This window comes from Symphalangus syndactylus, chromosome 4, assembly GCF_028878055.3.
Source record: "Symphalangus syndactylus isolate Jambi chromosome 4, NHGRI_mSymSyn1-v2.1_pri, whole genome shotgun sequence".
Taxonomy (NCBI): Eukaryota; Metazoa; Chordata; class Mammalia; order Primates; family Hylobatidae; genus Symphalangus; species Symphalangus syndactylus.
Window position 1 is genome coordinate 132,165,642 of NC_072426.2, and position 23,148 is coordinate 132,188,789.

Consider the following 23,148-nt stretch of genomic DNA (forward strand, 5'->3'; position numbering starts at 1 on the left):
TCTAAGATCCAACTTTTTGTTTGTTTGTTTGTTTTAGAGTTTGTGTTTGTTTTAGATCTTCTGTTTCCGTGATGGACTTTTACTGGTTATTTTAAACTTCTCTTCTCAGAATTGTTTTGCCCTTGTTGTTAGTCTTTTTACTCTTGTGCACTTCCTAGTCCCTTCGCTGGGCTTATGACTGTTCTCATTCCTCCAGTTTTTGCACACTTGATTAGAGAGGAAATCTGTTGTCCAATATAACTAGTTTATCTCACAGGTCATTTTCAGGACTTCATGCTTCCTGGCATTTCATCTAAAAACAGGATCATCATAGTCAAGATTTCTTCTGGAGTATTTCCTTTAGGATCTTGACATAAAGCCCTTTTCATAGCTTTGAGGAAACAGGTTGCTAGGAAAACAAAAGGAATCACGATTGACCAAACTTACATGTTTGGGAGAAGTAGTCAGGAATGCTATATGATTATGGTATTTACATTTGAATAATGCTTTGTACCAGAAAAATAAATTAGGACCAAAAAAAATGATGTGTACGATGACTCAAGTCAGAAATAGTATTATGTTCTTGGTTACCTTATATTTAAGGCCAGGATGTTTTCAAGCCACACTATGCCCAGTGACTTACATGTGTGGTTCAAGTTTGAAGCATTATCTTAAGGTTGTTCTTGTTGTTGTTGTTGTTTTCTCCATGTCTTTTGTAAATTAATGGAGCAGTTTCAAACCCCTAAAATGTGTATTTAGCAGGGAGGTGAAAAGACCCTGGGGTATCAGATGTTCTTTTATTTTGGAGCAGTTAAATGAAGTAGGGAAGCATATATATTATCTGGGATATGAAGAACAAGTGAAGGCATTGCAGCTGCTTGTTAGCTAGCTGTGTGAATGCCAGAGAAGAGTATACCTAAGTCCAAATGGCCTAGTAAGTGCTAATCCCCACTGTTTTGTTAGAACAAATTTAATCTGTTATAGAGTTAGTATAAGTATAATTTAATCCACTTATCAAATATCATCTGCTGCCTCTGTGCTTGTGGCTTGGTGCTCTACCTATGTAAATCCAGGCAGGACACCCACGGTCTCACCTACTGGAGTTTACAATCTAAAGGACGACAGATTATGCAGTAAGATGAATAAACAGCAGACAACACATTGGAAACTGTAACAAACAGATAAACACTGATAAAGGTAGATTTTTATATAAGCACAGAATTAAGAACTTTCTTGCTGTTCTTGTGCTTGGAGTGACTAAGGGCAGGATTGTGATTTACTCTTCCCTCACATGGAGGGAAATTACACAGAAGTGCTTCCTCCCCTCCCACTAATAAGTCTCCAGATGCAAGTATTTCTAATGAGATTTGTTCTGAGGTAGGGTGGGGAATATTTTGGAAAAAAACGGTTTTGTTCTAGTACACTCAACATTTTTAATGCCAATAACGTAAAACATGACATATAAATAGCAGTTTTGATTTCTTTTGACTACTTTCTAAAAGAAAGTCTTTCTGTAGATTTTTCTTGCTTGCTGCCTTGGATCTATTGGCACACTCCTTACATCATATCTCCTTGTCCTGAAAGATACTATGCACTGATTAGTGATTTTTTCAGAGGTGAAGAAGGGAACCCTTCCTTTGAATGCAGTGAGTTCTATTAAGAGCACTTGGAACACAGATTGAGGAAGCCATTGATTTAGCCCTGCCTCATGTACCATGTTGATGGGACACCCAACAAGACTCCATTTCTTTGATCCTCACCTTTGTCATTTGTAAAGTGACAGCATCAGACCTATGTAACGAAGTTGTGGTAAGGAGGTAATGAGCTTGAAAATCTTTTGAAAAGAATAACATGCAATACAAAATGATTTTAAGTATTATCAAGCATCTTTTTATAGGTCATGGAGTTCAGTATTATTCCTGTTGAGGCTTTACGAAAATGGAACCATTTTTCAGAGGCTGTTTTCTTTCTGTAGATGAGAGACTTGAGACAGAGCTGAAGTGAACGGTTTTCGCTTGCGTATTAGTTTTTTAACCTTGATGTAGTCAGTCATGAAAGAGACCTTAAGTTTTCAGAGGGGTCTTAAAGATGTTCAGTGGGCACTCACTCAAACCTGGTAGAGGTGACGGGGTGTCAGAAAGATTCTTAGAAATATGGTGTGTTTGTTTTTTCAAAGTTATTTGCAAGTTTTTATTATCAAGAATAAAATCGCATTTAGCCAAAAAAGGAAATTGGTTAAGCAAAACGATATAGTCACACAATGGATGACATTCTATAGCAGCCAAATCATAATTTTATACACAGACACGCAAAAGAAAAATGTTCTCAATAGAAGAAGTAAAAGCAACTGTAATAGCCTGACTTCACCACTGTGCAATCTATGCATGTAACAAAATTACACTTATACCCCATAAATTTATATAAATTTTAAAAAGTGAAAGCAAGTTATAAATTTATGTGAAAAACATTTAAAAATAGGAGCGATTATGCATGTGCAGAATAGGCCAGCAACACTCTACACCAACATATTATAACAGTGGTTGCCAAGAGGTAGGTGAAAATTTTATTTTAATTTTTTGTGTTTTATTCTTGTTGGTATTTTTGGATTTTGCTCTAATGAATTTGTGTTACTTTTGTGATTTGGATTATTTTAAACCTAAACATTCTAGATTATTTAACTATTTAAAATAACTTAAATAGCATTTAGCGTATTCTACACCATGAGCGAATAGAGTAAGGATAATGTTTATGGAGAAATCTGATTTGAATAAATTTCTTCATAGAATCTTTCTTCTTCATCAAAATAACTGTTAGCTCCTATTATTAAAAGTAATATATTTGTTATGAAGTTTAATGTATTTAAAACCTAAATTCATTATAAACCTCAGAGGCCAAGTTAATTGGCAATGTCAATAATGATAGGAGATATGTATGTGCAAAATGTTTACTAGTTTGACAGGGTCGCTACTTCAGCTGAGCTTCAGAGCCCAGTGTAGTCTTCCTGGGGGATCAGAGTACAGTTTAGGAGCTGCATGCAGCTCAAGCTTTATTTGAAATATGTTTAGAAAAGACTGACACAGTCATTTGGATTTTGAGGGAATGTGGATAAGAGGCCTGGATTAGATGTTTTAAAAACTAAAACATGTAGTTATAATTTTAAGTCCTGAAATGTGAATTTGTCATATTATGTATTATTATTTGATTTAGTAGGTGGTACTAAGAGATGGACGGAGGCATGTGGTCTTTTAATGCATGGGGTATACAGCTCCAAAAAGAGCATTGGTTTTTGTTGTTGCTTTAGGTTGTGTTTCTCGTGGTTTGCCTGTAAGGTCAGCCTAAGGAAGCTACTTTGCCGTTGTGTTTCCTTGGAAAAGGAAGCTGTAAAAGATTGTCCTTGCCTTCATGAAATACTTTGGCTGCCAGCATGAACTCCTGGTGGGTGAATCTGATTTGGGAACTGGTAATGTGCTTTATTTCTCCAGCCACTGTTTTTCTTAGTGTGGGTGAAAAGGAACAAATGTTTTGTACTGATTGTACAAGCCCCTTGCTTAGTGTGAATTGTTAGGCCTGGACTATGAGATCATATACTTGGCTGTAAAAGTAAGTCTTTCCTTTTGATGTAAGAGTGCTGAAATATTTGGTGAGTTCCTACTTACCAAGCATTCTTTATCTCAGATTTGTGAAAAATGATTATTATGTAAAAAAAGGAAAAACAGGATGGACTTTTCCAGCTAACTGGGCATGTAACAGTGATTTCCCTCAACTCCACCCCATCTGTAAATGGAACATCCATGACTCACTTCTCATGGCCACACAGACACTTTTGTAACCAGTGCTTGAATGGGAGGGTGGGATGGGGATGGAAGGAGATGGGCTGGCACCCCACTTGTGTTCAGCCAGAATCTGTCCAGCTGCCTTTATAATGGACTTCTGAAAAGGACAATGTGCCTTCTCATGCATCATGCTACATGTTTTTTTTTCCTTATTGCACTTTCTGTTTGTGCCAGAATAATACAATATATTAAGTGCAATAAAATGTGGCCATTAATACTATAATATTGTGGATAAATGTTGTATAGCAGAGTACTCTTTCTGTTATATAAGATTTTGGTATTAGCATGAGTTTGGATCCCTGATTATCATATTTCTCTCTCCTGAACTGTGTGCCTTCATTTCTAGGAATTATTTTTCTAGTTATTTGTCCCTGTAAACTTGTTTAATTTGTAGATTATACTTGAGAATTTGTGTCCATCATAGTGCTACAAGAGATTTATATGTTGGTTTATGAAGATGATTTTATTACCACACCTAAGAATTTTTAATCATAAATAAGATTTCTGTATTTGATATATATCTTTAAATAAATGATTGGTGTTTGGTTATGTACTGATGTCTAATTGAAAATGACAACCAATTCATGCAGGGTATCTAAGTGAGAATGAGCACTGAAGCAGTAGAAATTCATCCCTCAAAAGCTGAGGGGGACTAATTAGGAACCTACGTATCTGGTGGGGACCTCAGCCTGATTCCCAGTAAGGATAGTTGCATGTTGTCATGGCAACTCTTTCTTCACAAGTCGAAGACAAGTTAGACATTAACCTGCACATTCCTCAAGAGATGAAACAGGTGTTGATTTAGGATGTGTTAGGAAGCAGCAGCAAATTCAGCAGTCCAGTTGATTCTGGCTTTAACACCTTATAAATACTTCAGACTGCCAGTTCTCTCTCTGATATGCCTGGAAAATTGGACATTTTCTTTTTTTGTCTTATAGTCAAAACCTTTGGGGTTATGGCGGGAAAAGTATTTTATCGTTCATTTCTTCATTATAGCTATCCTCATTTACTCAAGTTCTTTTATAAAATATGATTAAAAATAGTAACAAAAATGCCTTTTAAATTCAGTGCCACAAAGTCTTTTAAATTTAAAGCAAACATTTGAAATAACTGTAAATGAAACAAGAAAACATACATGTGATAGCTACAGCATGGCTGTGAGAGTTCCTCTAAATCCTAGCCTTGCCATTGTGTCTCTGCTTTTAATGCAGTGCTTGGCAGGAAGTTGGCGTTTAATAAATACTTGTTGAATGAATGAATGAATTCAAGAGTTTTGAACACTGATAATCCTTAAAGAGTCTCTAGTATTCCCAGAATCTGATCTCTTGAAATATTTCTTGATGTTTCTAGCATGCATTATGACATTTTAGAAAATGAATCTTGTTACAGACGACTCAAAAGAAATTTCCTCCTTTTTGTCAATATTAGTGAATTATTTTTCTGGTATCAAAATGATAGGGTAAAAGTGCTCTAACAGTTGATTGACCTGTACCCCCACCTCCCTAAAAAAACCTTTAAGAAGACACTTGCTTAAGTAATATATCAGAGATCCAGTTATGAAATCCCACAGCTGTCAGAAATGACCTACTGAAAAACGATTTAAATATTTATGAAGCTATGAAATTGTTAGCTGTGGGTTGATGATGTAGAACTCTTCTCTATATACTTTTTAGATTCATTTGAATTCTTGTGTGGCTTGGTAAAACTGAAATACATTATGGAATGAAATGAGCAAATTGGTTCTCTCAAATTTAAGATAATAGTACACTTAATTGTGAAAACAATATTGATATTCTGAACCCTGCGAAGACTGTATTTGCATGTTAAATGAAGTAAGCACTTTAGAAAAAAGATGGAATCATCTCTGCTTTCCATGTATGATTTTTGCATTTGAGAAACTAATTTAGAAATGGATTTGTGAATCTGACATGTTCTTTAAAAAGAACGTGCCAGACTAACATATCATTAATGGTGGCCTACGCTGTGTGAGGAGGTGAGCCATGAGTAAACATTTTCTCCAAGCGTATCAGGCAATGACTGTTTGCTTTAGAATGGTACATTGAGTAAGTTAGTTGCTAGGGCAGAAGGAGGCGGTCGGAACTACTGGCCCTGCCCTGCCCAGAGGGCAGAGATGGACCCCTGGTAGCCACTTGGTGCTGAGTGTGCAGGCTCCATGGAAGACCCTGTGGATGCTGGTAACTGGCCCTGCAGTGGGGTTGCCATATATTGCTTTGTGCCATGTGTACCTGAGAAATTGCTTATACATGGAATTATGATTTTAAGATTTTCTCAAACATATCTGGTTAAAAGTTCATATAAAATATGTTGAAATATAAGCCTCTTGCTTCACACCCCAATCCCCCTTCCCAAAGGGTACCATTGCTGTACCAGTTTCTTTCGTATCCTTTTAGAAATACTCTATGCAAATACAAGAAAAAAAATTCTTTCCCTCAGACGAAATGGTAGTTGTTGCCTACACTGTTCATCATTTTGCTGAAAATTGCTTTGTATTCCTTTGAATAAATTCATGTATAACACTTAACCCAGTAGTTCTCAAGTCTGGTCAGACACTAAAGTCACCTAGAGAGCTTTAAATGCCCAGACTACTTCTCAGAGATCTTGATTTTATAGATCTGGGCTGGGGCTTTGTGTTTGTCTTTATAAAACTCTCCCTGGGTAATTTACATGTGCAGCCAAGCACACTACAATAATCTTCCCTTATCTGAGGTTTCGCTTTCTGCTGTCAACCCCAGTCTGACAATATTAAGTCAAAAATTCAAGAAATGGAGCAACTCTGGGTGCACTGCCTGTGAGTTAGCTCTGCTCTGCAAGGAGCAGTACCATTTAAAAAAGAAGAAAGAAGATTCCAGAAATAAACAATTCCTAAGTTTTGAATTGCACACCATTCTGTGTAGCACAATGGAATCTCCACTGTCACTTCATCTTATCATATAGGCATTTGTCATCTCACATCATCACAAGGAGAAGGAGGGTGACTATAGTACGATGAGATATTTCCTGAGAAAGAGATCACGTTCACATAACTATGATTATAGTATATTGTAATTGTTCTATTTTATTATTAGTTATTGTTGTTAATCTCTTACTGTGCCTAATTTATAAATTAAAGTTCATCATAGGTATGTATGGGAAAAAACATAGTATATACAGGGTTTGGCATTAAGCACTGTTTCAGGCATCCACTGGAAGTCTTGAAAGGTATCCCCTGTGGATAAGAGAGGACTACTGTGATTTTAACCAGTCCTCTACTGATAGAGTATTTACTTTCAGGCTTTATTGTTAGAAATGATGAACTTCCTGGTTGAAAGATTCTTATGCATAAGCTCAAGTATATTTCCAGGATAAGAACCCAGGATGGAATTTCTGCCAAATTGCACTCCAGAGAGGTTGCACCTGTTTATACGCCTACTAACAGCATATGATAGCAGCTGTTTAGTGAAGATGATTTAAAGTACCCTGAAGAAATAGCAGTGGTAGGGTGGTGGGGAAACTTGGACCCTAGCTCATTCTTGGTAGTTGCTGATCACTTGTCTAGTTCAACATGTGTGCACAGCTCAATTTGGCTGTGCTTTCCAGACTTAAAAATGCTCATACTTTTTAGACTCAATAGCTTAAGAGAAAAAACTTTTGTGCATGAAAATGTTTGAAAAACAAATGTTTGTGCACAAAGATGTTCTTTGTGCACTATATTATCATTATAATGTTAAATAAAAGGATCTTAACAATTGTCCAACAGCAGGAAAGTAAATTGTTATGTCAGCTTTGTAGGATAGTAATATAATAGTTAAATGATTATGAAGACAGTGTTAATATAAAATGTTTATGTTAAATGAAAACAACCAGCACCAGTTGGTATCTACAAGATGAATATATTAGTAAAATATGCAAATGTATGACCAAGAACTAGAAAGAAAAACAGAAAAATAATAAAGAACAGTTGACATTATGGGGTGATGAGATTGTGGGTAAATATCCTTTGTTGGTGGTGGTTTTTTTTTTTTTTTTTTTTTTTGAGATAGAGTCTCACTCTGTCACCCAGGCTGGAATGCAGTGGTACAATCACAGTTCACTGCAGCCTCGACCTCCCGGGCTTAAGTGACCCTCCCACCTCAGCCTCCTAAGTAGCTAGGACCACAGACAGACATGCACCACCATACCCACCTTTTTTTTTTTTTTTTTTTGTAGAGATGGGAGCGGGGGGATGGTCTCACTGTGTTGCCCAGCGTAGTCTTGAACTCCAGGGCTCAAGTAATTCCCCCAACCTGAGCCTCCCAAAGTGCTGGGATTACAAGCATAAGCCACCTTGCCTGACCATAAATATCCTATAAAATGTGGGGGCAAAAAATAAAAATTAGAGGCCAGGCACAGTGGCTCATGTTTGTAATCCCAGTACTTTGGGAGACTGAGGTGGAAGGATCTCTCGAGTCAAGGAGTTGGAGACCAGCCTGGCAACAAAAGGAGACCCCATCTCTACAAAATAAAAAATAAATTAGCTAGGCACATGCCTGTGGTTATAGCTGCTTGTGGGTCTCAGGTGGTGGAATCGCTTGAACCCAAGAGGTTGAGGCTTTAGTAAGCCATGATCGCACCACTGTACTCTAGCCTGGGTGACAGAGGGAGACCCTGTCTCAGAAAAAAAAAAGGAAAAATATAAAATTCTATTATAATACAAATTGCCATTTATTTATGATTATAAAGATGTTGTAAACCTTGTTAATTAGTGAAGACATAATTGTAGAATATGTATGTAAATAACTTCCCTGAAATCTTTTAGAATGCTTTTAGAATAGCTATTTCACAAGAGTTTTAAGCGAGCCCATTCTAAGATTTAAAAAATAATAGTATTCTTGGCCAGGCGCGGTGGCTCACGCCTGTAATCCCAGCACTTTGGGAGGCCAAGGTGGGCGGATCACGAGGTCAGGAGGTGGAGACCACGGTGAAACCCCGTCTCTACTAAAAATACAAAAAAAATTAGCCGGGCGTGGTGGCGGGCGCCTGTAGTCCCAGCTACTTGGGAGGCTGAGGCAGGAGAATGGCGTGAACCCGGGAGGCGGAGCTTGCAGTGAGCTGAGATTGCGCCACTGCGCTCCAACCTGGGCGACAGAGCGAGACTCCGTCTCAAAAAAAAAAAAAAAAAAATAGTATTCTTTACCATTTGCTAGCCCCTATACCAAGAGCTTTTTACTTAAATAATTTCACTCGTGTCTCATAGTTATCCTTTGATGATAGATATTTTTATTAGCCAATTTATAGATTATAAATTTACCATAATTTATAGATGAACACTTGAGGCTTGCCTGAAATTGAGTGGTTAACTAGTGACCCTGGGAATTCAAACTGAAGTCAGTCAGCTCTTTATTAATACATGATCTGTATTCTGTCTCTGCAGATTAATATTTGAAGTACTTACAACTGAGATTCAGTGGTAGATTTTGTGAGGTTTATAAGAAAGTTTGAAGTGTAGCTGAGTGCGGTGGCTCACGCCTATAATCCCAGCACTCTGGGAGGCTGAGGCAGGCAGATCATTTGAGGTCAGGAGTTCAAGAACAGCCTGACCAACATGGTGAAACCCTGTCTCTACTGAAAACACAAAAAAATTAGCCGGGTGTGGTGGTGTGCACCTGTAGTCCCAGCTACTCAGGAGGCTGTGGCAGGAGAATTGCTTGAACCCCAGAGGCGGAGGTTGCAGTGAGCCGAGATCGCGCCACTGCACTCCAGTCTCAGCAACAGAGTGAGATTCCGTCTCAAAAAAAAAAAAGAAAAAAGAAAGTATGAAGTCTAAGTACTATTTCTAGGGAGATTACTGTTAATTGTGCAATTATATATTATGTGTGAAAAACTGATTAATAATACAAAACAGTAGTTCAGGACCAAGTCTCTAAAGTCGTATTAAGATGAAGGGAAGGAGTGAGGGAGGGCTCTTTAATCTGGGCTAGTTAGGGAGGCTTTATGGAGGAGATAAGAGCTAATAGGTAGAATTCATAGAGGTGAAAAACTTTTTATCTTAGAGGTGTTCCTGAGTTAAAAATGAGTGGACCGGTCTCTATGAAATCAGAGTATTCTTGTGAGGCAAGATACATTTGGACCGAATTGTGCAAGTTGTTGCAAGCATTATTAATTTTAATTTTTAAATTTAGGTAACCCCAAAGTGTAGATGGGGAGGGACCCCAGTCTATACTTTGAGTCTTATTAGAGTAGGGCCTTTGTTACAGATTTACATTTTTTCTTTGTTTTTGTTTTGAGACAGAGTCTCACTCTGTCACCCAGGCTGGGGTGCAGTGGCGCGATCTTGGCTCACGGCAACTCCCGCCTCCCAGGTTCAAGTGACTCTCCTGCCTCAGCCTCCTGAGTAGCTGGGACTACAGACGCCCACCACCACGCCCGGCTAATTTTTGTATTTTTTTGATAGAGACAGGGTTTCGGCATGTTGGCCAGGCTGGTCTCGAACTCCTGGCTTCAAGTGATCCGCCCGTCTCGGCCTCCGCAAGGTGCTGGGATTACAGGCGGGAGCCACTCTGCCCAGCCTGGATTTACATTTTTGAATTCAAACCTGACTCTCCCACTTACAATGTGGGGCACATTATTCTCTCTAAATGAGTTTGTTTTTTTTTTTTATCTGTAAAACAGGTGTAAAGTTGCCTTTCTTGCAAGTTCATCTGAAGACTAGAGATAATACATATCAATCCTACTACACAGTGCTTGGCAACTATTAGACATTCAATATGTAGTGACTCTTATAACTCTCAGAGACTTAAATATTATGTCTTTCTCTCCAGCTCTTTCTAAATGCATCTCTGCTGATCTCAGGGTTGTAGGGAAATGACAAGTAGCTTGTCTTTACCAAAAGATGGAGTTCCTGCTCTGAAGGCAGTGTGGAGCCACTGAGGTTTTAAGTAGTGGATTGGTGGAGCAGCTTGCTAAACACAGGGACACTAACAAATTTTGGTGCTAGGATGCAAGTTAGTGCAGTTTTAGTGTATGTGATATATGATATCAGCAAGTAGAACATATGTGTATTCCCCAGTCTTCCCTCTCTTTCCCCATCCCAGACCTCTCTTATCTTCAAAGGGAAAAAACAAAACTCATATAAGCTGACCGCTTCATGCTCCCAGCCTTTAAGCTTCCCCTCCATCCTATGACAAAATCTATACTTGGTAAACCTACCAGATATATAACTATCTCTTTTTGTATCTTTTAATATCAGGAGCTTCTTGTTTTATTTTTTTCCTCAAATTAGTTTCCTGACAGTTCTCTTGCCTCTTTTGATTCATTTCACAAACATTTATGAGGAGTCAGTTATGGCAGCTAATCCTAACATTCCGGACTTATTGCGAGGAAAGGAGTTTGTGTTTGAAGGCTCTTACTGATTCAGTTCTCACAATTGTTATATTTTTACAAACAGAAAAGGGAGAGGGTTGGAAAAAGGGAGGGAAAGGGAGAGGCATTTGTATCAGAAACTGGGTGGGGGGAAGCTCCCAATTGTCCGGTAATCTTATCTACAGTGTGCTAAATACTGCCTGTAATTGTATGTAGGGGGTGGGTGCTAGTTTAGATAATGTGCCAGGGGAAGCGCGCAACCTCTGCTTGCTCCAACTAAAGCTGTTAAAAAGCAGTCTAGTTCCAGTAGGTGCAAATCCACACTTTAATTTGTTCATCATTTTGTCTTCATTCTTCAAATCCAGTTTGTATTGGACTTTGATCTTCTAGCTGATTACTGTGCCATGCTGCTCTTTAGTTTACTCCAGCAGAGCATTGAGTTTTACAGCTTGGACTGTTAAAGTCAATATTGTGTTTAACACAGCAGTAGCAGAGTGAGTTGTCTTGAGCTTGCCGTGACCTGCTAGCATGCTAAGCTAGCATGCTTAATGCTATTTAAGAGGAGAGTTCCTTTCAGAATTATGTCAAGATTAGCAATTGATGGTGAGAATTGTTGTGGTCCAATCACCAGACCACTGTAGGTAACTTCCCTGGGGTGAAAGCATTGCCATAATGTGTTAGACATGTGCTCTGCTCTCCATTTATTTTAGAAACCATTCTGTGCAAGGCACAAGGCCTCCAACTCATCATTTTCCCTGCAGAGATTTACCTCAGAGATGTTTTTAGTTGGGGAGGGGCAAGTTACCTTCAAAGAGAAAATAACTGGGTCTCTCTTCTTCTTTAATTCAAATTCCAAAGTGTTGTAAATCTCATTTATTACCTGTCTGTTCCAAAGACTCCACTTTTCTTTTCATCTTAGAAATATTTGGCATGTGGATCTAGACCAACTCTGCCTGAAGCACTGAGGCAAGCAGGCTTGATCTTTTTTTCTTTTCTTGGCCTTCTCAGGAGTCCGTTCACCATCAGATTAGTAAAATAGAGATTCCTGTGTGGCCTTGTCAGGGCAGGGGACGAGGACATTTGAACTGCATTGCTCTAGGCTCTGGGTGGCCTAAAATCCTCACAGCTGGAATTCTCCATCTGGTCCCATCCAGTTCCAGAGCCTGGACCAGTTCAGCTTCCTAGGCTGAGGTTTGCATCAAGACTTGCAAGTAATGAAGGGTTTATTATGTCTCCCATTGCTTTCTCTTTCTTGGGGACCTAACCGGTATGGATGGAGGAATGTACATGAGTCACATTTCAGAGGAAAGCTGGACAGGATGTGAAAGTGGTGGGGAGATACTTGTAAACAAAAAGAATAAACAAAATCATAATATATAAAGTAACTTCCAAGTTTTGAGCCCGAATAATATGGGTAGCATAATTAGTGGAAATAGGGAAGTTACAAGGAGAAATTGGTTTTGTACATGTTGAATTTAAGGTGTAGTTGAACACTCCAAGTTGTGATATTCATGAAGCTGTAGTTGTCAGAAGATATTAAGCCAATATTTGCCAAAGAGCCCAGAAAATTCATCTCTTGCTCTTTAAGACTTTTCTTTTTCTATTTCCTCCTCCAAAATTACTTTTGTAGAAATTCTGTTCCTTCTTCCAAACTCAGTTTAGATGCCACCTCTGATTATCTTTGCTGATTGCCCCAAATGGGCATGCTGCTCCCTTTAAACCAGTGGTCCCCAACCTTTTTGGCATAAGGCAACAGTTTCATGGCAGACAATTTTTCCACAGACAGTGGAGTGGGGGATGGTTTTGGGATGATTCAAGCACATTACATTTATTGTGTACTTTATTATTATAACATTGTAATAAATAATGAAATAACTATACAACTCACCAAATGTATAATCAGTGGGAGCCCTGAGCCTGTTTTCCTGCAACTAGAAGGCCCCATCTGGGGTTGATGGGAGAGAGTGACAGATCATCAGACACTAGATTCTCATAAGGAGTGTGCAGCCTTGCTCCCTTGCATGCACAGTTCATAATAGGGTTCGCACTCCTATGAGAATCCAATGCCACCACTGATCTGACGAGGTGGAGCTCAGGCCGTAATGCTCGCTTGCCCACCACTCACATCCTGCTTTGTGGCCCGGTTCCTAACAGGCCACGGTCTGGTACCAGTCCGTGACCCAGGGGTTGGGGATCCCTGCTCTAATTCTTCTTATATGGCAGTTACCACATTCTACTAGCTGTTTTTTATTTATCCAAATACTTTACCAGATTATACCTTTTCAGCAACATTGTATGTATGTCCCTGTAGTGTATAGCATAATACTAAGTACAGTACATTAGTAGGAGCTTGTTTAAATACGTTTATTTGAACCTGCATTGTTTTCAGCTACTACCAGTACTTAAAAATATGTGAATTTATTAGCCAGTATATAAAGTTCCTCTTTTTTTTTGAGCCAGAGTCTTGCTCTGTTGCCAGGCTGGAATGCAGTGGCGCGATCTCAACTCATGGCAACCTCACCTCCCGGGTTCAAGAGATTCTCCTGCCTCAGCCTCCCGAGTAGATGGGACTACAAGCACGTGCCACCATGCCCAGCTAATTTTTGTATTTTTTAGTAGAGACGGGGTTTCATCATGTTGACCAGGATGGTCTCGATCTCTTGACCTCGTGATCCGCCCACCTCAGCCTCCCAAAGTGCTGGGATTACAGGCGTGAGCCACTGCGCCTGGCCCCTCTCTTTTTTTAAACATAAATTTGTCTCCAAATTTGAAGTTTTAAGAACATCTCCATTATTTCAGAATTTAATAAATATGTTTATCCTACCCATGATTCATTCTTTCTTTAATTTTAAATTTAATAAGAGATGAGGTCTTGCTATATTGACCAGGCTGGTCTTGAACTCCTGTGCTCAAGCAATCCTCCCATCTTGGCCTCTCAAAGTGGTAGAATTACAGGCGTGAGGTCCCACGCCCAGCCCTACCCATGCTTCTTAACTGTATTTACTCCATTTTTTTCTTTCCAGTTACAGGGTTCTTTCTTTTTTCTTTTTCTTCTTTTTTTTTTTTTTTTTTGTGTGTGTGTTTTAATGCAGCAGATTTTTTTTTTTTTTTTAACTTCAGAGATTCTCCTCTATAGATTGTTTAATTTTCTATACCAGTTCCAGTTTAGGGTTCTGAAATTCATTGCCAAGAAATGTATGGGGTATTTTATTAAAAATACACTGTTTTACATATGAAGGCAAAGTAATTTTCATTTTGTTTCTGAGGTCATATCTGATTTACTCAGCATTTTGTTGGCTCCTCCCCTCTTCCCAGCTGACGTCTCTCTTTAGTAAATTCTTTCTGTGGAACAAAACTTAGAGTTTAGGGTCTGTCATAAGAATAGTTTGAAGGTCTTTTTTGCCTAAACCAATCTGACCTTTGCCTGGACTGAAACTCATTTGCCATTTATCTGTTCCTAGAACCTTGAAAGATCTTACTGTTTATTCCCTTTACTTGGGACTTACCTGGTGAAAAACTATTGGTGCCATCATCTACAGGGATGGATGGCCCCTATCTATGACCAGTCCCTCGTTTGGATTAATTATGAAAATGTTAAGTTCAATCTTCACACTTACTGCTGAAAAGACCACTCTGTTTATATTTCTCCTTCCAGAGAAATGCTTATCTGTCCTTTTGTTTTCTGGACCTGATCCATTTCCGTGTCCAAGATAAATATTCTACTGGCTTCATGCTGTTTTATCTTCATAAAAACAAGTCACCAAATACCTGTGTACTAATGCAGTTCATATAGTAAAAACGTTAATTGCACAGGAGATTCAGATGAATAAAAGAATATTTATTTTGGTGTCTCATGGCCAGAGTTAAAAAAAGAAAACTAGATTTACTAGTGCACAGGTCATATGCTATTACAGCTTCAAGGAGCTGCCAGAAGCTCATTCCTTCCGTTTGCATTTTTGTGAATGTCAGTTCTGAAATAAATGAACAAACCCAGGACTTGAAAATAATTATTTCAACTATAAATTGTGCCTGTCCTCATATGGTAATGAGAGTTGACAGTGGTTTTTATTTTCAAAAAAAAAACAGCTCGGTTTGGGAAAAGGTGCCTGCAGTCAGCCTTTGCAAACTTCTTTATTCTGTGAGATTTTTGTTCCCTGTTTTCTAAAGACAATAGTGACAAATTAACCAGAGTCAAAGGCATTGCAATTTTTATGTAGGGTTTCTTTGTCCTTATGAATTTTTTGTGATTCTCTCTTCATGATGCTATATTTTTAATTTGCCACTTTAATTTACTAAGATGAAGTAATTTCTTAGCAGGGGTGGGGATAGGAAACAGTAGTGAGAGAGATTATCTTCAGAGTCTGTATTGCTTTGGGGGGGTCTCAGCTTTTTTTTTTTTTTTTTAATCTCTAAGTCTGTGATTTTTGAATTTTACACTTGGGACAGAAGGATCCATGACTTCAGGTAACTGATCCATTTCCCAGAGTCTAGGAGGGGAGGAACTTGGATTTAGCTGTTGTTGAGAAAGTTCAGAGTATTTTCAGCCTGCATGAGTGCAGTTAACCAGAGATCTTTTTAATGGAATCATTTCTTTTCCTTGGCAAAGACGAAGATTTGTTTAGCCAATGAAATGTAGTGGGGATTTCAAAGCAGAAATGAGCTATGCATTTTGGAGGTTTAGGATGCCGAAGTTGGGAATTACATGTTGTACAAACCAGTTTCTCCCATAGTTTTCTTTTCTAAAAATTGTGGTGGGAGAGAGGTGCTTACTGGTTAAACGTGCTGCTCTGTGCCAAAGACCAGTATTTCAAAGTATAAGTGATAAAAGGAACTTAACTGTAAACTTGATATTTACATGAGTTTTATTTCCCAAAGCAGTTATATTTATTTTATAGAATAGGAAAAGGCTCACTCACCAAGGCTACAGAGCTAGTTACCCATATGGATAGGCCAAGATGTGGGACGCAGACCTTTTGATTCCTGCATCACACCTCAGCCAATTTTTAGTCCTATGAGTATGGCAAGTTCCCTTGTTGTGTAGTTAAAAAAATGTTATGAATTTATAGCTAAAGTACATCTTCATGATTCTTAATTATCACACAACTATATTCTCTGGCATGTTGTTGGACCTTTTTGTTATTTTCATTAGACTTTTGCTTCTTTCTGGCATTGAGGGACTGAGACGTAGACTATGTAACTCTGAAAATCAAGTCCAGCCTCTTTCGTGTGGCGGCCCTGCCTCATTTCTCTTTGCTCCTCCCTTCATACTCTTAAGTCCAGTCAAAGCGAATTTGTCTCAGTTCCTCAAACAATCTTGAGTTTTCTCTTTATGAAGATTTCTTTGTTTGGAACTTGGCTCCTCCTTTCCTCCTTTAACCTGACTCACACTCCTAACTAGTGTGGTGATTAAGAGCGGGAGTGGGCTTGGAATTGGACTTCAGGTTTCGAATCCTGACACTATCACTTAATAGCCGTATGGTCTTGAACAAGTTGCTTAACCATGCCGTGCTATGCTGCCGTTTTCTCTTTGGTATGTTGGGAATAATAGTAACCACCTCATGGTGGTGGTATGAGATTGAAGTAGGTGGTTCTTGCAGTTACAACTGTGCTGGGCGCGTAGTAAGTACTCTGATTCCTAGAAGCCTTTGCCGATAATCTGCTCTTTCACAGACTCATTGCGCTGAGCACTCTGTCCCCCTGGAGTGTAATTGCCTGTGCATAACTTACTGCTCCCCTCTGAGGACAGGGATGACCATGCCGAATCTGTATTCACTTTGCAATATAAGCACTTGGCATGTATAGGCACAAGACAAATGTCTGAATAAATCAATTAGCAAAGGCCCGCTTAGCTCATGCTATCATCTTATGTGTTTAACCTCCGCTTTTCTTTCTTTTTGTGATGATCTTTTTGCCTTTTATTTGGGGTTTTTGATGGGTAATTTTAGGAGAAGGGAGCTAATAGGGAAGTTTAACCTAGGTTGCTTTATGGCAGCTTCTGGAGTTGTAACACATGATTGCTTCATGTTGTTTATCCCCTTTGGGAGAGAAGCCGTACATATGGACAGGCCTCTTGAAAAGTTGCTGTATTCTTTAAGAAAAAGTTAAAGTAGGTTCCACATAGAAAAGGCTGGACTCATAAGGAACTTGCAGGTTAACATTGACCACAAGTCTAGATTTAATCTAACAACTGCTGTAGCCTCCTGCTCCCCAGCTCTCTAAAGGCACACTCACAGGATTTCCTGGCACTTTGTTTTGTTGGTCATCAGTTGTGCTGTGGCCATAATCTAGCAGTGGAAGCCACTTGACTCCTTACCTTCCGTGCTTCATCTTTAGGCAAGAGTAAAAACTAAAAACAATGTAAAAGGAAAAGCTTATGAGAGAGCAGGATAGTTTCTGACTAAAAGTAATGAGAGTCCATTTTTTCCAACTCCAGGGGTTGTGGCCTGGTTAGGTCCTGGCAGTGGTGGATGTGTTCTAGGTGAAATAATGCCTTACCTAAAGGAAAAGGGGAGAAGGGGTTTGCTGTGCTGCTGTGATTATTTTGTTTAAAGTCATTAAAGGTTTGGAGGGTAGTACAAGAGTGATACTAGCAAATAATTGTTGTAGAATCCATCAGATTTTCAAGGGGCAGTAGTGAAACACAAAGATCACCTGATCCCAAGCTACTTTCACAGCTGAGCTCTTCTACCCTTCACCCTCCAACCTCAGAGCCTCTAAAAGCAGTGTGTGTGTGTGTGTGTGTGTGTGTGTGTGTGTGTGTGTGTGTGTGAAATCACAGGCTTTTACCACTCAGAACGCATTTTTTCATACCTAAGATATTATGTTATGAAGGACAGTTCATTTATTTATTAGAATAATGGCTATAAGTTAACCTGGTTTTTATAGGATGGCCAGGTACTCTGACTGCCCTTTATAATGATGTTTCTGATGTGTGCTCTGAGCTCTAAAAGTAAACTTACAAATGAATTTATAGGATGCTCAATAGTAAATGTTCATTCAAAAGCATCTGTTGACATTTTGCATATTCTAGGTACAAAGCATTGTTAGAGTACAAGAATGAATAAGATAACACCCTGCCCTTGAAGAGTTCGGTTCATGGAGGTTTGCTCCCTATTCTTCTGTTATAACATGTGTAACAGGAGCTAACAGTACAGATTAAGTATTCCTAATCCAAAAATCTGAAATGCTCCAAAATTGGAGTAGTTTCTGAGTAAATGCAATGAGAATCCATTTTTTCCAACTCCAAGGGTTGTGGTGGCCTGATTAAGTCCTGGCAGTGGTGGATGTGTTCTAGGTGAAATAATGCCTTACCCAAGGGAAAAGGGGAGAGGGGTTTGCTGCTGCTGTGATTCTGTTGTTTAAAGCCATTAAAGGTTTGGAGTAGTACAAGAGTGATACTAGGGAGTAACTTTTGAGCATTGACATGACACGTCAAGCAGGAAATTCCACACCTGACCTTATGGGTCACGGTCCCAACACAATCAAAACTTTGCTTCATATGCAAAATTATTAAAAATATTATATAAAATTACTTTCCGGCTATGTATATATAAGGTGTATATGAAAGAAACATAAGTGATTTTATGTTGAGACCTGGGCCCTATCCCCAAGATATCTCATAATGTATATACAAATATTCCAAAATCTGAAAAATCGCCAAATCGGAAACACTTCTGATCCCTCAAGGGATTTGGAATTTTTTCAGATTTTGGAATATTTGTAAATACATTAATGAATCCTATACTAAACTATAGGATCCTGTTAATAATATCCTATTAATAAATCCTGGCCATTCTATAAAAACCAGGTTAACTTATAGCCATTACTCTTATAAATATTTTGGTTCAGATAAAGGATACTCAACCTGTATACCAAAAAATGGGCATAAGGAGACCTTACAGAAGTGCTTAGTAGGCTGGGCATGGTGGCTCACGCCTGTGATCCCAGCATTTTGGGAGGTGAGGCAGGAGGATCACTTGAGGCCAGGAGTTTGGGACCAGCCACATAATGAGATTCTATCTCCAAAAAATTTTAAAAATCAGTTGGGCATAGTGATGCATGCCTGTAATTCTAGCCACTAAGGAGGCTGAGGTGGGAGGATCACTTGATCCCAGGAGTTCCAAGCTGCAGTGATCTGTGATCGCACCACTGCACTCCAGCCTGGGTGATATAGACCCTGTCTCTATAATACAGTGTAAAATAAAATAATAAAAGTGATCAATAAAGGTTTGTTAGATGACTTAGGTGTCTAAGCTTAGTAGTATATACCTTTAATTTTCACTTAGCACTTTCTTGGATTTGTATCTTTTTATTTGGAGAGTTAGATGCTAAATACACATTTTAAAGTTGTTTTTATATTTGTGCTCAGAATTTTTAAATTCTTGTCTTTCCATTTTGTTTGCAGGTGATTTTCCCAAAATAAATGCCAGGCTGTCATGATTAGAATTAAACAGTTTTCTGAAAACCTACCAACCTACCCTAATTTAATGGAATGGAGAGAGAGGGGTGAGGGTAACGAGGTAGGTGGAGGAGGGGGTAGCAATAAAGGAGAAGGTGGAATTTTCTGATAGGAATTTGTGATTTCTCCCTCAACATTTTCAGGCAGTTTTGCTTCCAATCCCCTCTATAACTTCATTTTTATTTTTAGTGCCTACAGACACTCTAGTCTTTAGATGTTCGTTCTGCACTGAGAATCCTTTTTTTTTTTTTCTTTTTGAGACAGAGTCTTGCTCTGTCACCCAGGCTGGAGTGCAATGGCGTGATCTCGGCTCACTGCAACCTCCACCTCCCAGGTTCAAGTGATTCTCCTGCCTCAGCCTCCTGAGTAGCTAGGATTACAGGCACCTGCCACCATGCCCGGGGCTAAGTTTTGTATTTTTAGTAGGGGTTTCTCCATGTTGGCCAGGCTGGTCTCGAACTCCTGACCTCAAGTGATCCACTTGCCTCGGCCTTCCAAAGTGCTGGGATTACAGGCGTGAGCCACTGCACCCAGCCTGCACTGAGAATCCTAAGAGAGTTTTCATGTTGGTATGTTTGTAATACCAGAAATTTTACCAGTTACAGCCAGCCACTGTTGATGTGCAAGAAATTCTATTTTGGAATGCCAAAACAGAGGATAATGCCTCCCTGCCCAGACGGTCTGATAAGAATGTCAGTAATGCCCTCTGTGTTTCATTTCCTGTGTGTTCTCTACATTCGGCATTCTGCAGTCTGAGGGTTATATACATCAGTAATTTCGAGTGCAAGCATGACATATATAGAAGGCTTGAAAATAGGTAAAACATGGTGGTAGGGGCAGCTGGTGTCAGGAACACTGTCCTTAGGGGATAACAGACAATGAGATCCAGAGAATGGTGATCTGGAGAAATTAGCCAGGCATAGTGGTGCATACCTGTGGTCCCAGCTACTTGGGAAGCTGAGGCAGGAGGATTGCTCGAGCCTAGGAGGTTGAAGCTACAGTGAGCCATGACTGCACCACTGCACTCTAGCCTGGGAGACAGAGCAAGACGCTGTCTCAACACACACACACACACACACACACACACACACACACACACACATCAGGTGCTAAGTACAGTCCTCATTATTTGCAGATTCCTTATTAGTAAATTCACCTACTTACCAAAAATTGTAACCCCCAAATCAATACTCTCAGCACTTTCATGGTCACTCACGGACATATGCAGAGTGGCAAAATATGAGTCACTTTACACGCATGTACCCAGCTGAAGTAAAACAGGGTAACCCTCTGCTGTCGTGTGTCAGCTCTTCCGTAAACAAGTGTCCTTTTCACAGTGAATTTAATGCTTTTTTTTTTTTTTTTTTTTTGCTGCTTCTTGGTAATGTCACTGTTTAGCCCCCACGTATAGTGCTGGAGTGCTGTCTAGTGGTCCTACTGTAAGAAGCTGTGACGTGCATTATAAAGACAGTGTATTTAGGTAAGCTTTGTTCAGGCATGAGTTAATAGTGCTGTTGGCTGTGAGTTCAGCATTAATGAAGCAACAATATGCATTAAATAGGGTATCTTTAAACAGAAACACATATACACTATAAACCAAGGTATGTATTAATCTGTTGATGAAAATGTTGTAATCAGAGGCTTTCAGGAACCTAACCCTTTATTTCCCCCTAGAAGCAGTGGTTTGGTATTCACTAATTCAGTGTTCATGGTGACTTCATAGAACATAACTGCTTCACAGAATGAGCATGGGCTGCACAGTAGAAGCCCCCTGCAGCACGCCGCAGTCTTAGAATGGAGAAGGTAAATGGGTGGCTTCATCCTAGAATGAGTTTTGGAGGCCAGTCCGATTGAAGGATAGAATGAGGTAGGGAATTAAAGTGATGACTTATTGGCCTTGAAAGATAAAAGGTGAAGTCAGGATGGGTTTGATAAAGGAAGTTATCAAGGGACTGGAAGATTGTATGAAGTCAGAGGGCAGGCCTGCAGGGAATAATTACAGCTGCAAGGATCAGAGGGTATAGTCAAAGTCTTGCTGGAAAATAGGGGAAGGTAGAAATGAAGGCAATTAACGAAGGCAGAGAACATCACATTTGTTTTTGGATAGACCATTCATGGGAACTTTGAGCTCTAGGGGGTGATATAGGGATACTCTGGGTCAGAGGACCCAGAGTGCTGATAAAGACAATTGGAGTGTGCCTACAAGGTGCAGCTGTCTGTGCAAATTTCCAGAAATTCCAAGAACCCTGAGACATGATCTAGGAATCCGAAATGTCCAGATGTGAAAGCAGGTATAAAGAGGCCTATGCAAAGTATCACATGAGTGGCAGGCTCTTGACTACACAGAATACAGTGTACTTTTTCAGTTACAGGACCCACAGCATTTTACCATGGAAAGATGTAGAGAAAGAATCAAGATTTGTTTACTGATTAGGTTTTTGGAGAGGAGGGGAGGACAGGAGTGAATAGTCAAGAGTTGTTCTAGTTTGACTAATTGCTATAAGATGCTTTTTGTTCTACAGAGTTTGATGGATGTTTTACTTCCAGAGTTGTCTTTGTTATCTCATAATTCTTCAGTTTTCAGTTCCCTTATCATGTGATTTTCATTATTATGACATTTAAGACTGGCGAATGAGCATACTTATGGTTTGGTAAATAGAGGTAATGATTCCTCTCAGTTCTGTTTGCATGGGGGTTGTGGAGCTAGGTCAGCTTCCTCCTGACTGTCTTTGAAGTTTCACTGACAATTCTGGACCCTCAGATTCCAGCTTTCCAAGCTTTCCTATTGGCCACTGGTTTAGGTTTCATACCCCTTCTATTGGTTGCTGTGATGGGGTTTGTAAATGGAACAGAGGCAAATCATACTTGTACCCTACTATTATCATTAATGTGAAGAGTTGTCTAGAACTATGCTGCCCAGCTCAGTAAACACCAGCCACATGTCTAGTTGGCCCTTGAAATGTGGCTAGCCTGAATTGAGACATTCTCTAAATATAAAATTCACATTGGATTTTGAAGACCTAGAATGAAATAAAGAATGTGAAATATTCTGTGAGAAAGTTAATAATTTTTAATATTGATAACATGTTGAATTAAGATTTTGTATATGTTGGATTAAACAAAATACTAAAATTCATTTCACTTGTTTTTTGTTTGTGGGTCCTGCTCTGTGACCCAGGCTGGAGTGCAGTGGTGTAATCATGGCTCACTGCAGCCTTGACCTCCCGGGCTCAAGCAATCCTCCTGCCTCAGCCTCCCAAGCAGCTGGGACTACAAGTGTGCCATCATGCCAGGCTAATTTAAACACAGGGTCTCCCTATGTTGCCCAGGCTGGTCTTGAACTCCTGAACTCAAGTGATCCTCCCAAGTGAGCCTCGGCCTCCCAAAGTACTGGGATCACAGGTGTGAGCCACCGCATCCAGCCCTCACATGTGTTTTGCTTTTATGTCTTTTAAGTTCTAGGGTACATATGCAGGATGTGCAGGTTTGTTCATAGGTGAACGTGTGCCATGATGGTTTGCTGCACCTATCAACCCGTCA

General features: G+C 39.4%; 1 protein-coding gene across 3 annotated transcripts in view; it reads left to right on the plus strand.

The window, feature by feature from the left end:
• The window catches only part of FNIP2 (folliculin interacting protein 2), a 136,824-nt gene that overhangs the window by 2,779 nt on the left and 110,897 nt on the right, over positions 1–23,148 (plus strand). The window lies entirely within an intron of this gene.